Source organism: Dasypus novemcinctus, chromosome 18 (assembly GCF_030445035.2).
Source record: "Dasypus novemcinctus isolate mDasNov1 chromosome 18, mDasNov1.1.hap2, whole genome shotgun sequence".
Lineage (NCBI taxonomy): Eukaryota > Metazoa > Chordata > Mammalia > Cingulata > Dasypodidae > Dasypus > Dasypus novemcinctus.
The window spans coordinates 86,888,886-86,905,831 of record NC_080690.1 but is presented as its reverse complement, the minus strand read 5'-3'; the positions used below and the strand labels follow the sequence as shown (position 1 = coordinate 86,905,831).

At 40.0% G+C, this 16,946-nt stretch overlaps 1 long non-coding RNA gene across 1 annotated transcript; it reads right to left on the bottom strand.

Annotated features, from left to right (window-relative positions):
* Positions 1–6,308: 6,308 nt before the first annotated feature.
* LOC131274230 (uncharacterized) lies at positions 6,309–16,904 on the bottom strand. The gene is made up of 3 exons (XR_009181438.2): positions 16,697–16,904; positions 15,277–15,354; positions 6,309–6,571 (listed from the first exon to the last, which is right to left on the bottom strand). It is a non-coding gene; the product is annotated as an uncharacterized lncRNA (long non-coding RNA).
* Between the last annotated feature and the right edge of the window lie 42 nt (positions 16,905–16,946).

The following is a 16,946-nucleotide window of genomic DNA, read 5'->3' as shown; positions in this document are numbered from 1 at the left end:
AGTTTGTTTGGTTCAGCATCATGTAAGAACCAGAATCAAAATCTCAGCTGTGAATCCTCTTCAAGTGGATTGCCTCAAACCGAAGTCTGTGGAAAGGTAATTGAATCCACGTCCCATCAGGCCTCACTGCTGCAACTCACAGCACAGGAAGGTCCAAGATCAAGGAGCTCTATTTAAATTGCAGTCTCCCCTGTCTAGATTCCCTTACCCTGCTCTAATTTTTTGTTTTATTCGTAACACTTACCAACTTCTAGCACAATATATAATGGATTCATTTATTATGTTTATTTTTATTCCCTGTATCACTCAATATAAGTTCAGGAGGGCAGGGATTTTTGACTTGTTCATGACTGTATCCCCTGTACCTAGAGCAGTTCCTGCCACATAGCTGGTGCTCAACAAATGTCTGTTGAATGATCTGATATTAGAGTTCTTCCCAAAGGACCAATTCAGGCTTAAAACATCCCCCCACACTATTACGACAAGACAATAGAAGGACCCAAGTACAATCCAGGGAGGGCAGCTGGGCCCAAGAGAAGGACTCAGGTGTGGATTGGCATGGAGCAAATAAAACAATGGGCTAGGTTCTGGGTTTGGATAATTGGAAAAACAAGCCTCTTTGCTTAAGAACTTCCTGGGTGCTGTGCTTACTTTGGATTACTTACTGTAAGCAATTGTCCAATAAATAAACCAACCAGACTGGGAGATCACGAACTTGTTCTTTTGGAGTTGAGTGTAAACTGTATGGAGACTGCCAAATGCCTGCCATCTCCCTCAACTGGTCTTCCTGTGACACTACTCCCAAGAAGTGGGGACCCCAAGTAGAGGGCATAGAGGAGGTTGTCCACAATGAACATGATGGGTACAAGCAAGTCTTCTTTCAATGTTGTGCTATAAATAGCTCAGTTATTCTCAGTCATCCTAATTGGACATTTTCATTTTTAATACACATGGAAATGAGTTCACTCAAACATAAGTTGACTTTTTTTTTAGTTGTTAGAGACTGCTTAACCCACTGTTACAAAAACAGTGAAGGGGGTGTATGAGGGGTGGGGGACAGTGGTGAACACCAAGTTCTTTGGGAAACCATCTCCGAGGAAGAACACACTGGAAAATTGAGCTCATTCATTCATTCCTTCCTCAGCAAATCTCCATGAAGGCTATAATTTACATGGGTCCCTGTGCTAGGCTCCATGGATGCCCTCAGAGCCACAACTCCTCAGGGAAGGTGTGTACATCAGTGAACATGGGTCAGGGTGTTGGGTACCCAGGGAAGCACCAGTCAGACAAGGGGGTCAAGGAGGACCATCCTGGGCTGTGAAACCACTCCTTATTTCTGACCTTGGCCAGAAACCAGCAATGAAACCACCAGCCATTTCTAGTGTTCTAGGATGTTTGAGAGAGTAAAAGAAAACAAAATATTTCAGTTTGGAACAGTAGATCCAAGGTTTTATTCAACAAAAAGGAATGAATTTCACTCAGTTCTGCATTTTGGACACTATGCTTAGAAGTAGCAAAGAATGAAGTGGGCCTAAGCAGGAGAGCAAGATGGTAGGGAGAGAGAGATTGAGGGGCAGGGCCTGGTACTGAAAAGAGATTGAAGAGGAACTTGTGGGTCAGGGAGAGGAGGAGCAGGGGTCAAACTCTGTCTAGTTGGCAGTGGGAGGGCCTCACCCAGCTCCACTTTCAGCCTGCCTAGGAGAACTCTTTTATCAGGCCATCAAAACTCCCACACACTGGAATCTTATTTCTTTACCACTCTCTTCTCCTTTTCTAATTTAATCAGTCAGCCACTCTTTCACTCCCCAACTATTCCACCCAGAATTCTTTTTTCTGGACAGTTTCTGCCTGCTGATTTCCCTCACTGTCTGAGACATACTTTAGTGAGAAACACCAAAGTGAGATTTGTTGCTCCTGCTCAGTGTGGAGAAAGTGTTTATTCATTTGTTCATCCATTCATGCAGCAATTATTTACAGAATTCCTACTATGTGTAGGCATCATCTGAGGCACTGGGGTACAGCCAAAACAAATTATCATCCTTGCTTTCCTGGAGCTCAAAGTTTAGTAAGAGGTGACAAAATGAAAAATATATATATAATGTGATAAGAGCTCTGAAGAGAAATAAGATAGAATACATTAAGGGAAGAGATGGAGCAATGAGAAGGAAGAAGAGTTAGAACAATGAGATTCTACAGAAAGACTGGCCTATGATGACAGGAATCAGCAGAATAGTCAGAATGCTGGTGAGTTAGAACAAAGAAGGGGAGGCATCATCAACAAAGATTGGAGGTTAAGAAGGAAATGGGCCTTGTGTCTCTGAGACTGAAGGAAGCATGTACTGAGGATAGCATGTGAGATGGTTGTGAAACTGAAAGCCTCCCAAGTGGGCCCAAAATAAGAGCCAGCCTCAAACTCTGAAGAAACATCTAAACCTGCATGCCTGTATTGTTATCACTGGTTCATTAGGTAAATACAATGAATAGGCTTTTGTGTTTTTAAAAGCAAAACCAAAGAAATTAAAAACAAAGTACACATACCATTACAATAGAAACATAAATTAGTTTTAACCAGAAACTTGGCATTTAAAATGTAAATACACAACATTGGCATTTTAGAAGTATAAATTACAGTTATATTCCTAAATTTATCTGGAAAAAATGTTTTCCCAAACAAAAAAGCACAAGCATGGAAAATGTGTTTCTAGATAAAGATTGTTTCCTCATTTTAAAAAAAGAGTCTGAAATAAAATCTTAAATGATCAATGATTAAGGTTCTGGTAAGTAGGAAATAAGAGTTTCTGAAATTTATATATTGGACTAACATGCAAGTATTTAATAAAAATAATACAATAGTACACAGTGTATATCATAATGAAAAAATATTGGGAAAATAATGAATTGTAGACTTAAAATATTACTTTACAACAAGGCACTATCAACATATGGAAATAGTACTGTAAATTTCCAAAGGAATTCATTGGGCTACTTCTCAAGTCTTGTGTTAATACACTGTAACAAACAAAATTTGCAGGAGTTCCTTGAGTTTAACTTTTTCCCTTGAGTAATTCTGTTTCACAGAGAAAGAGGCATTCTGAAAACATACACAGGATTTTATCACCAAGGGATGATGATTCTTCTGAACAGATTTGTATTAAACAATTAAAGGCAAATTTTGTGGACCTAATCAAGCATGACTAGCTGTGACAAAAATGATAAATTTAGGGACGTTTTTCATTCTAAGAGTAGAGAATATTTCAACTACAATATAAATGTAACTAACTTCCTCCTTCTGCCCCCATTGCCCACCCTCATCATCATACTGTAATGTTGATGGTTCTGAAACTTAAATCTTTTTTTAAGGTTACTAGAAGTCTTGCAAATTAGCCTTCAAGTAGTTAAGGAACTAAGCCAAGAATTGTCCAAAAGATTCAATAATGTTAAATTATATAATTAGAACAGATTGGAAAAAATCCATCCTTTTTGTATCATCTCAAATAAATTTTGAAACAATGATTCCTTTTTACTGTGTCGCTGTAACTGTCTGACACACTGATTTCAACAGCAGATTAAAGTAAGCACCATGTTACAGTTCTCACAGAGTCAAAGCAAAATTATTCAATTGTGGTTTGTTCTTAGGACCAATGTATGAGAAACTGAATCTCTTTCTAAATCAGTTCAGGGGAAGTGGACATGGCTCAACTGATAGAGCATCCACCTACCATACGGGAGGGTCGAGGGTTCGATCTCCAGAGCCTCCTGACCCATGTGGTGAGCTGGCCCACGTGCAGAGCTTCTGTGCACAAGGAATGCCATGCAATGCAGGGCCGCCCCCGCATGGGGGTGCCCCACACACAAGGAGTGTGCCCCACAAGGAAGCCACCCTGCATGAAAAAAAAGCACAGCCTGCCCAGCCTGCCCAGGAGTGGCACCACACACACAGCTGACGCAGCAAGATGATGTAACAAAAAAGAGATGCAGTTTCCCGGTGCCACCAAGGGTGCAAGTGGACACAGAAGAACACACAGGAAGTGGACACAGAGAGCAGACAATGGGGGTGGGGGGAAGGGGAGAGATATAAAATAAATTTTTAAAAAAATCAATTCAGAATTATTTACCAAGCAAAAATTTCCTTCAAAAATAAAGATGGAGATAAATACATGAAATATAAATGAGGGAATTTGTACCAGTGGGCCTGCACACTAAAATAAATACTACAGGTATTTCTTCCAGCAGAATGTAAATATTCTTTTTATTGTTGAATAATATTCCTTTGTATGAATAGACCACATTTTATTTATCCGTTCATCAGTTGATGGACATTTGAATTGATTCCACTTTTGGTCAACTGTTATTAATGGTGTTATGGATATATTCATGTACAAGTTTCTGTGTGGACATATGTGTTCATTTATCTTGGGCATATGTAACTAGAGATCCCTGGGTCATATGGAAACTAGCTTTTTGAGGCATATACTAGTAATTTAGATTTTAAGGTGTTTTTTTTTTTTCAAATATAAGGATATAAATCTATAAATTTTCCACATGTACTATTGGAAATCAATTTTTATGTACTGTTTTAGGTGCATCATGTAAATTTTGATATATATTTTTTAAAAATTATCATTCAGTTAAAAATCATTTCTAAATTCACTTGTTATTTCTTCTTTGAAAAATGGCTGTGTAAGTATATTGCTTAATTTTCCAATGTCCATAGAGTGGAGGTAAGACAAAAGCTCTCAGAAGATGTGACCTGGTTGCTGAAACCAGAATGATTAGAAGAAGGGGAAGGGGTCAAATCTTCTTCTTTCCTTGAGATCATTAAGAACTGCAGATATGTATATTTGCTCTTCGTTGTTTCTTGCATTGTCATGTTTCTGTGTATTGAATTCAGAGGTTTCATTTTTACTTGATTAAATTATGACTAGGGTTTTGATAGGGCCATGTCAGCAGGATGTTGAGTCTCTGCTCCCTTGGTGGGCAGGCGCTCATAGAGAAAACTACATGCAAAGGGAGCAAATGGGAGTTTTGATGATGGAGCCCCAGGAAATAAACACACAGAGAAGTAGATACAGGAGGAAAGAGAGAAGCCTCCATTAGACACAGCAGAGGTCCCCAGAAAAGTGATGAGCCATTCAAGTATAGCTGATCTTGTGGAGAGAGAACAGCTGAGCCCAGAGAGAAATGAGTGCCAGGAGAGAGGCAAGACTTATCCCAGCCTACAGATGATACTGGAAGAAGCTGGGACCATGGAGAAAGAGGGAGGCTGAACCCTCACAGAGATTGGCAGCCATCTTGCTCCAACATATGGAAGCAGACTTTGGTGAGGGAAATAACTTACACTTTATGGCCTGGTCACTGTAAGCTTCTACCCAAATAATACCCTTTATAAATTCCAACAGGTTTCTGGCACTTTGCATCAGCACCCCTTTGGCTGACTAATACAAGTCCTGAATTGCTTCTATTGAGCCCACCACCATTTACCTTCTGAATAATCTGTATTTATTGATTATCTAGGAATAACTCAGAAATTATTGATGTAATGTCCTTCTGAAAACACAGTGCTGCATATGCTTATGATGTCTTCTCCTTAAGAAACAAAACATTCTTAATTCTGACACATGCTCTTCTGTGCTGAGACCAGGTCAGCAATAGGTTTGCACGAAGGGAAGGTGATGCAGAACTGAAGAAATAAGAGGACAGAAAGAAAGACGTAAGAGAGAAATTAAAGACGGGACCAGGGGACTCAACAGCTTCTGGAACTGAGAGCCTCGACCCTGGTTTCCACATCGTATTTATTAGAAATTACAAAGCAGTAGTTCTCTGTTTATTTTCAAGGCTGCTTGATATTAAAGCTGTAGCCCCTGCAATGCTAGGGAGCAGGCCATAACAAAGTTCAAATGTCTCCACATGCAAACAATTTTTGTGCTGACCTGACAGCATTCTGTCTAGTCAAGGCTGGTGTTCCTAAGCCCACACTTCTTATCCGCATTATGGAAACATTTCAACTTCAAGCCAGGTTCCCACAGTCAAATTCAAGCTATTTTCCCACACGTCTTCTTTTACTATGTTTCTCTTTTTTCTTTAATGACCAAATTTCCAGCAGCTATTTTTACATTTGCAGTTGTCTATTCATCGACTTTCATTCAGTTTCTAACTCATCAAAATGGAGATTTTACCTTTAAAACTCCATTAAAATTCCCATAGGCATAATTTCCAAGGACTCCTTTAATTAGCAGTATCATATACAACATTTTTTTTATTACTCATCTTATCAGATGTGGCACCATCGATAATTCTGATTTGCTGGTTTCTCCTTAAATTTCTTCCCTAGGCCTCAGTCTCTGGTTCTTTGCTTTCCTGACACATTTCCTATTTTGACTTTGTCAAATCTCATAGCTTAACAAATGCTTTAAGTAAACAACTCTCACATCTCCAGGTCAGACATTTTCCCTCCTTGGAAGCTGTATTTGTGAGACCCAGTGTGATCTCTGGCTGTTTCCTCCCAAGCTTGCTCAGTCCACAGCTCTCTCCAGGTAAGCTGATGAAAACATCTTCCTTGCAATGCTTTCAGCTAAAAGAATTAGAATTGCATTGTTTTAGTCAGCCAAAGGGATGCTGATGCAAAATACCAGAAATCTGTTGACTTTTATAAAGGGTATTTATTTGGGGTAGAAGCTTACAGGTACCAGGCTATAAAGCATAATTTACTTCCCTCACCAAAATCTGTTGCCATGTGTTGGGGCAAGATGGCTGCCAACGTCTGCTGAGAGTTCAGGCTTCTTGGGATCCTCTTTTCCCAGGGCTCTGTTTCTCTCTGGGCTCAGCTGCTGTGCTCGCTCCACAAGGCCAGCTGTGGAGACTATTAGGCTAATAGCTCTGTTTCTCTCCCCTGGGTTTCTGCTGTGTCTAAGGAGCTGTCTCTATTTCTTTGTATTCTTCTGTGTGTTCACTTTCTGGTCTCCAGCTCAAAACTCCAACTCTGTCCTTTGCCATGTCTTTTATCAGTGAGTCCCACCCACCAAGGGGTGGGAACTCAACCCCCTACTAACAAGGCCCAATCAAAGCCCTAATCATAATTTAATCAAGTAAAAGTGAAACCTCAGAAAGTCGAGTTTACAAACATAATCCAATATCTATTTTTGGAATTCATAAACAATATCAAACTGCTACATGTATTTTCTATTTTATTTGCCTCATACCTCATATCAAGCCCATCAGAAAAAAACTGTTGGTTGTATCCTCAAAATAGACCAAGATTCCAACCTCTAGTCTTTACATTCAATGCTACAGCCTGGTCGGAGAATCAGCATCTCTCTCTAGGATGCCTGCAATAATATTTTTCCTGATCTTTCTCCTTATATCTTATCCTCATTGAGTCTAATTTTAATATAGAACTTGAAGCAATATTTATTAGAAGTCAGAACACATTCCTCTAGCAGAAATAATTCTATAATAATCCTTATGTTGGAAGGGTAAAATTCTCATTTTCTTTCTCCACTCACACATTTTCCTAGTTGAACTTCCCTACTTGCTTTCCTGCATGAGCCCAGTCTGGCCCTTATCTTAGGTAATGTTGCCAGATTTGGCAAATAAAAATACAGGAAAAGTAATAAAGTAAAAAAAAAAAAAAAAAAAAAAAAAAAAAGATGAATCTCAAATACAACAAAAGCACAGACAATTCTTTCCTTAGGGGCTTTGCACTGTCTCTACTCCATGATTTATGATATGCCAATCACTTCCTTTCTCACCTCCTGGAACATTTGCTCAGATGTCATTTTCTCTAAGGTGTCTACTCTGAGCTCCATTTTATTTTATTTATTTTAAAACTTTTGCATCATCCTAAACAGAAACTATACCCACTAACTCTCCCATTCCCACCCCTGCCCCCAAACCCTGTTATCGTCTCTCCTTTTTTTAAAGATGTATTTATTTTTTATTTATTTCTCTCCCCTTCCCCCCACATCTGCTCTCTGTGTCCATTCACTGTGTGTTCTTCTGTGTTCACTTGCATTCTTGTCAGTGGCACCAGAAATCTGTTTCTCTTTTTGTTGCATCATCTTGCTGCATCAGCTCTCCGTGTGTGTGACGCCACTTCTGGGTGGGCTGTGCTTTTTTCACATGGGGTGGCTCTCCTTAAGGGGTGCGTTCTTTGTGCATGGGGCTTCCCTAAGCAGGGGACACCCCTGTGTGGCACGGCAGTCCTTGCATACATCAGCACTGTGCATTAGCCAGTTCACCACACAGGTCAGAAGGCCCTGTGTTTGAACCCTGGACCTCCCATATCATAGGTGGATGCTCTTTCAGTTGAGCCAAATCCACTTCCCCTGAGCTCCACTTTAATGTGCTGCTATCCCTACACCCAGAACTTCATATCACTGACACCCTTTACTTTTTTCTATTTTCCATTGTACCTATCATCTTATAACATACTTATATTTAACTTACTATTTGTTATTGTTATTAAGTGTCTTCCTGGCTGCAAATTTAAGCTCTTTGGAAGGGGAATTCTTTGTGTGTTTCTCCCCTGATATACCTTTTAGACCATAAAAGTCTCCTGACACAGTAAATGTTCAACAAATAGAAGCAGAAATAAATGTCACGTGAAACGGACTTTGGCCCAGTGGTTAGGGCGTCCGTCTACCATATGGGAGGTCCGCGGTTCAAACCCCGGGCCTCCTTGACCCGTGTGGAGCTGGCCATGTGCAGTGCTGATGCGCGCAAGGAGTGCCCTGCCATGCAAGGGTGTCCCCCGCGTGGGGGAGCCCCACGCGCAAGGAGTGCGCCCGTGAGGAAAGCCGCCCAGCGTGAAAAGAAAGAGCAGCCTGCCCAGGAATGGCGCCGCCCACACTTCCCGTGCCACTGAAGACAACAGAAGCGGACAAAGAAACAAGACGCAGCAAATAGACACCAAGAACAGACAACCAGGGGAGGGGGGGAAATTAAATAAATAAATAAATCTTTAAAAAAAAAAAAAAAGAAAGAAAGAAATATCACACCTCAGCCTTTCTGTTCATTTGCACCACTCTGGAAACTCCTTCTAAATCTCCAGTCTATGTCTAGCTTTAAAATTTATTATTCACCTTCTTAGAAATCTTAGAAAGACAAAGTACCCAAACTTCCATGAGAGCCACTGCTTCATTCTCTCCCTCATTGGGTTTTGATTCCTGTCCTCATCTGCCCTTGTGATCTTATTTTTGTCTGTTTCATAGGTAAAGTCTCCCCCAACTATTTCTGTCACTCTTGTGCATATCTTTATTATTCATTTTTAATAACTGTGGCACTTTGATATTATTGATGAATTCCAAAAATAAATATTGATTTATGTTTGTAAACCAGTATGTTCCTCTGGGTGTGATACCCTTTGTATTAAATTCAGAGATTTCACTTTTACTTGATTAAATTAAGATTAGGGCTTTGATTTGGATACATTAGTAGGATATTGAATCCCCATCTCCTTGGTGGGCAGACACACAGGAAAAGACATTGGCAGAGGAGAGAACTTTGTTTTGACACTTGGTTGAGCCATTCACCTGATAGTTTATAGCTGACCTTGTGAAAAGAACAGAGCAGGTGAGCCTGGAAAGAAGTGAGCCCTGGGAAGAGAGAGAAGGCTTATATCAGCCTATAGTTGAGGCTGGAAGGAGCTGGACCCATGGAGCTTAAGTGGGAAGAGGAAGCCTGAACCCTCTCAGACATTGCCCACCATCTTGCATCAACACATGGCAACAGACTTTGGGTGAGGAAGTACTTATTTTTTAGGTATCGGGCCAGGAATTGGACCTAGGACCTTGTAGTTGGAAAGCTGGAACTTAACCACTGAGCCACATCCACTCCCTCAGAAGTACCTCTTGTGATACCTTGAGTTGGACTCTTTAGGGCCTTGTGACCATAAGCTTCTACCTGAAGGGCAATAAGCTCATGTTTGTTGTCCTCCATGGATCTTCTTGGCATCTGTGTAGCCATTGCTGCCATATGCTTTTGGTTTCTCTCATCTTTGGCAGCAGCTGTGTTAATATTATGCCTCCAAAAATTTCTGTAATCAGTGACTGAGTTAAAACTTCATTTCCCATGTAGAGGAATGATTAATTTCAAATGATATGCTGAAAGATTGTGAGTTTTACTGGGCAGGAATTGGCAGGCCCTTTATCAGTCTCAATATCAAAATTACACTGATATGGAATGGGATTTTAAAGTGCTTGGAAAGCCTAATTCTCTTATTAATGTGACTCTCTGGACTCTGGACCATCAGCCCATAACTGGGTTTTTATGTGAGATCACCTACCTATTGAGCTAGCACTGATAAAAAGACCAGACACTCTGCTTCTAAGTTCTTTTATACACCTATCTCTGAAATTTAATATATTAATTTAAACCCTAATGTTTCTTAATAAAATCCATGGGGTAATGGAGGACTATAAACTTTAAACATATATTCAAATAGGGAAGTAGAGTCATACTGCTATTGTTTTAAATAATTTGAAATAACCTCCCACTCTGTAAATACTTATAGGGTGCCAAACATAATGCCCAATCACATTCATTTTTCTTTTTTATTTTTTTTGCTTCTTCTTTTCATGTATTTTTTTCATTTCAAAACAATTTATTTTAAAATTATGCAAAATATTTACAATATTCCAAAATCAAAACTATGAAACAAGTTTGATTCAGAAAAGTCTCCCTTACATCTCTACTCCTTCCATCCTCCCTCCATTCACTTGATATAATCTGTTTCCTACATTCCTATTCACTTTCTTAGGAATAATTTGGCATATCTTGTACACTGTTCTTCACCTTAACTTTTTTCACTTACAAATATGTCCTAGAGAACACAGATATTCCTTATTCCTTTTTCCAATTACAGAGTATAACGTCTTGTATAGATGATCATATTTAGGTTGTTTCCCATTGTTTTTACTTTTTTTTTTATGGAGGTGATATTATGAATTTTGCTTTTATAAGTAGCCTTGTACAAAAGGGATACATCTTTTATATTAATTTTAAGTAAGAAAGTTTCTCATTGGAATTTTCTGGATGTGAGGTGGTAACACATAATGTTTAGTTTCTCTCCAGATTCTGCTGACCATAATTAAAACCAGTGTTCATCATGTGATGAATTCTGCTGACTTGGGAATTATATTCCTCATTCAGACAGGATTAAGAATCCTGGGAAACTCCTAACTCCTTGGGACAGTTTGAGATTATTTTATGAATCCCAAAAAGAGAAAGATTATGTTTGTAAACTAATCTAGCCCTCTGGGTGTGGTACCCTTTAATTGCATTAAATTCAGTTGAGGGGTCTTTGATTAAGATTACTAGATAAGATCACTTTAGGGCTTTTGACTGGAGTATGCCTGTGAGGTGTGACTCTCAGTTTATAGAAAGCCATGAAACAAAGGACAGAAAAGGAAATAGGATGGTGCTGCTAGCTTGCTCTAATAAAGGGCACCATACATTTTGAATTTTGTCCATACCGTGATTTACTAATAAAAGGGCTTATTCAGGTAGGTCGAATCACTAGCTTTGCTGATTGTAAGTATTTCAGCAAATATTCATTTTAATATAGATTTACTCGATTCTATTAAACTTGCACTTTACCATCTTTTAATCTTAATTTGTTTTAGTATTATCCTCAAAGAGAATTCCTTTCCAAATGTTAATTTTCAGCTTTTATCAAATACATTAAAAGATATAGTAAAAAGTCATGTATTTTGTTTTTCATTTTCCTTGTGTATTGTCACCTGACAGTGCAATTTCTAAGGAGCTTAACTTCCATTTTTCTTTATTAAATATGTTTTTAATTTATTTCTAAAAGGTACTTAGATTAGATAAAATGTTACATAAAAAATAAGGGATTCCCATAAGCCCCACTCCCCACACCTCCCACTTTCCCCCACATTAACAACTTCTTTCATTAGTGTGGTACATTCATTGCAATTGATGAACATATTTTGGAGCATTGCCACTAAGCACCGATTATAGATTACATTGTAGTTTACACTCTCTCCCACTCAATTCTATAGGTTGTGGCAGGATATATAATGGCCTGTAGCTGTCATTGCAATGTCATTCAGGTCAATTCCAGGTCCTGAAAATGCCCCCTTAATATACTTCTTTTCCCCTCTCCCTGCCTTCAGCACCTCCAGTGGCCATTGTCTCCATATCAATTATATAATTTCTTCCATTGCTGGAATCACAATAAGTCTATAGTAGAATAACAGTAAGAACACTCTAGTCCATATTTTATTCCCCAATCCTGAGAATTCTGGGATGGTGGTGCCTACTCCTACTCTAATTGAGAAGGGGCTTTGATCCCATATGACTGATGGATGGGACTCTTGTTTGCAGTTGTAGACTCTCTTAGTTCCTTGGTGTGGTGGTTGTCCATCCTCACCTCCTTGTTAGTGGTCCTGGGTGAGTCCAATGAACTGGAGAGTAAGTGTTGCAACTCCACTAAGGCTCAGAGCCCAGCTGGCACATGGACAGCCCAGATTCAAGTCTCTTGAATGTACACCCACCTACCAACTTCAACACCAATTATAGGTTCAAATATAAAGGGACAAAAGAGGCATGTGTAGAGAAGTCATTTCTGAGTCCAGCTCTGTCACACTTGAATGCACAACCTCCAAAGTAGGGCCCACTGGCAGGGTACCAAACTCTGGAGCTATCTGCCATGACCATAGGACCTGGGTGTCTCCAGAGCCCTCAGCAACCCCACTATTTGGAGTAGGATCTACTTAGGCTGTCTATGAGATCCTACTAAGACATGAACTCCCGACTCACTTTGAAGTCTCTTAGCCTAATAAACTAATTTCTCTTTACCATTTCCCCCTTTTATTCCAAGTCTTTTTCCAGTTGCATCACCAACTGGTGCTTGGTAGTAACCCCTCAGTGCCAGGGAGGCTCATCCCCAGGAGTCATGTTCCATGCTGGGGGATGGCAATGCATTTATATACTGAGTTTGGCTTAGAGAGTGACCACATTTGAGCAACATGGAGGCTCTCAGGAGGTAACTCTTAGGCACCCTACAATACCAGGCCAAGTTGCAAATCCAAGAACAAAAGCCTCATAAACATAGTCTTCAATATCAAGGGCCCATCAATGGACCATCCTTCTTCACTAGTCATTGCCCTTGTACTTGGGGGATTGTTGCTCTTCTATTAAAGAATGTGGCAGAATTCCCCAAGATGGGAATTCAATATTCTTTTGGTTTTTGTGTGAATCTCTACCCACTGTGCTAATGCTCCATGAACATTTGAACATATTTATATACCTTATATGTATGCCCAGGTGAATTTCCTTCCATGTACTCCCATCACTGACACCCCACACCAATGATCCTCCCCTGCCATAGTTGTAATCCTTCTGTGATCCAAAACTTCTTAAAAAATGAAGCCAAGAATATTGCCAAATTCAATTAAAAGGAAAATGAAACAATAGTGATAGGTTTAAATATATGAAATAAAATACATAATAATTTAGAAAAACTAAAACTAAAAGTAAAAACAATTGGGGTTTTAAAAGTTTCATTTTTTGTATGCACAGAGAGAACTCTTCAATTACCTGACAGTTTTATTTAGTCAATTACAACTTATAATCTTTTTAAAGGATTTTAATTTAATATTTTAATTTTTATCAAAGGGCTGGGGAATTTATGAAAGCACTTGTAGTTATGCTGATAATGCCTAGAAGTGAATTACGTATTTGAGGATGTATCAGCCTGTGTTTAATTGCACACTACTATTAGGAAATGTAAACAGTTATGGAAGTCCACAGCCATCACATTTCCATGATGTATCTGTCCCATTTCTGCATTGACTCACAGCTTTTGTAAAAGACTCTTGTGCTTCTATTTCTGAAAAAGGCCTCAAGAGGGTCTTATGCTTCCTCATATCTCAATTCACCCAAAATTAACAATTGGAAAAAGGGAGTACAACATCATTTCAAATAGTTTTGAATGATTTCCAATTAGTACACCAAGGTCTCTGTAGCAGTTTGATATGGTTATTAATTCCAAAAATAGATATTGGATTATGTTTGTAATCTGGTCTGTACCTGGGCATGATTGCATTATGATTAGGGCTTTGGTTGGGCCATATCATTAGGGCATTGAGTCCCTGCCCGTTGGTGGGTGGGGACTCACAGATAAAAGGCACGGCAAAATACAGAGCTGCAGGTTTCTGATGTTGGAGTTTGATGCTGAAGTCTTAAGCTGGAGCCCCAGGAAAGAGACAGAGCTGTTTGTCTGATAGTCCAGAACTGACACTGTGGAGAGAGGCAAAGCCTAGAGAGCCTCCTAGTCTACAGCTGACCTTGTGGAAGAAACAGAGGAGCTGAGCCCAGAGGAACACAGGAAGTCTGAACCCTCACAGATGTCAGCAGCCATCTTGCTCCAACATATGGAAATAGACATTGGTGAGGGAAGTAACTTATGCTTTATGGCCTGGTCTGTAAGCTCCTACCCCAAATAAATACCCTTTATGAAAACTAACCAATTTCTGGTATTTTGCATCAGCACCCCTTTGACTGACTAATACAGTCTCTAACTCTTGTTCACAGAAGTCCTAACATAACTTCTATCACCTGCACTATTGAGAAGCTCCTCAGTGGCTCTCCCTGTAGGCTGGGGTGGTGGAAAGAGATGTGACAGCTCCTATGGGCCTTTGCACAGCAATGGAGTTGATAGGACCCTGGAGGAGCAGAGGCCAACTGACAGCATAGAATAGTGAGAAGCAAGGTGTGTTGAAGTGGCATAATGGATAGTGATGATGGAAGCCCGACCTGATGGGTTCTATGGGGTTGGGCAATACAACAGGGTGTTCCTATGGACAAAATGGTGGTCGTTCAAGAAGGTTATTGCTTAGTGTATCTAATTAGAAAAGATCAAGAATGGATGAACAAAAGCCTGAAGACAGCAAATATGAGCAACATGAGCAAATATTTCATGCTCATAATAAATGGAAAAGCCCAATATTCTTCATGCCAGAAGTCTATGTTTTTTTCTTTTTATTGCTGTTAGGTCTGAGAAATATATGAAACTGAGGGACATACATCACCAGATGCCAAATCAGAAGAAGTTAAAATCAGTGAGAACTTGTTGCTACATTAAACCAGTTGGGCCTGCTTGTCAGGTGGCCACTTTAGTGGACATAGAGACACTGTCTGCTTTTCTATGATTTCATAGGTTAATTACATAAAATGAATCACAGCCAAGATATATTTCCTTACAAGATGACCTGTTAGTAAATATATGTGTGAAAAAATGTTTTTAAACATTACCCCAGCAGGATGGATGTAGTTCAGTGATTGAATGCCTGCTTTGCATGTACATGGTCCCGGGTTCAATCCCAGTATTTCCTGAAACAAAACAACAACCAAAAAACATTACTTCAGAGGCTTGATGTGTACCTAGTTGCTCTACTGCAAATATTGTTACTTTCATTTTATATTATATAAAGAACTAACATGTATTCAGTGCCAACACTATTTTTGAGCTTTGTGTGTATTGCATTATTTAACCATTGAGCTAACCCTTTGAAGAAGGTCCTGTTCTCTGTTTTACAGATGAGATCAGAGATTAAGGACCTGGGTCAAGCTCAATCAGCTGGGAAGTGAGAGATTGGGATTAGAGTCCAGTCATTTTGCCTATTGAACTGCCCACGCCCATCCCTCTGCTGTTTTTCTGCTTGCTTCTCCTGCTGTCTCACAGCGAACTATAATTGATTCTCTTTTTTTTTTTAATATTTATTTATTTATTTTTTAATTACATTAAAAAAAATATATGAGGTCCCATTCAACCCCACCGCCCCCGCCCCCCACTTCCCCCACAGCAACACTCTCTCCCATCATCGTGATACATCCATTGCACCTGGTAAGTTCATCTCTGAGCATCACTGCACCCCATAGTCAATGGTCCACATCATAGCCCAGACTCTCTCACGTTCCATCCAGTGGGCCCTGGGGGGATCTACAGTGTCCCGTAATTGTCCGTGAAGCACTATCCAGGACAACTCCACATCCGGAAAACGCCTCCACATCTCATCTCTTCCTCCCGTTCCCCACACCCAGCAGCCACCATGGCTACCCTTCCCACACCCATTCCACATTTTCTCTGTGGACATTGGATTGGTTGTGTCCATTGCACACCTATGTCAAGTGAGGGCTTAGATTGCACATGGGTACTGGATGCACTCTTCCCGCTTCTAGTTGTAGACACTCTAGGCTCCATGTTGTGGTGGTTGACCTTCTTCAACTCCATGTTAGCTGAGTGGAGTAAGTTCAATAAGTCAAAGTGTAGGAGTTGAAGTCTGTTGAGGCTCTGGGCCTGGGTGTCATATTATCAGTCCAGAGATTCAAATCCCCTACATATATCTTAAACCCAGCACCAACTACAATTCCAATAAAGTAGCATGCAAGTCTTGTGAAAAGAGATCCCCTCTGAGTCCATTTTCATCACGCAGAAACACCAGCTCCAAAGAAGGGCCATCTGTCATGGCAGTGAACCCCTTCTGCCATGACCATAGAACCCGTGGGTCTCTTTATCCCTCAAAAGAACCAATACCTGGGGTTGTATCTACCTTATCTGTCTCTTAGACTCTGTTCAGTTGTACATAGGGGTATTCCTTCTGACAACCTCCAGACTCTTTTTTAGAGACTCACAGCCTTATAATCTCATTTCTCCTTTCCATTTCCCCCTTACATTAGGTCAAACCGCTTCCCGAAGTCATGTTATTATATGTAGACAGGTATATTCTGCTGTTCCGCATTGAATCTTTAATTCAAGGTCATTTTCTAGTTGCTTCTTGAGCTGGTATGTGGTAGTGATCCCTCGGTGCCAGGGTAATTGATTCTCATCTCACTCATCTGTTCCCGCTGCCAGCAGGACCCTGCCTGGTTCCTACCATACTTGTGGGCTTTGCCTCACTCTGGGTGCTCCACTCATTCCTCCG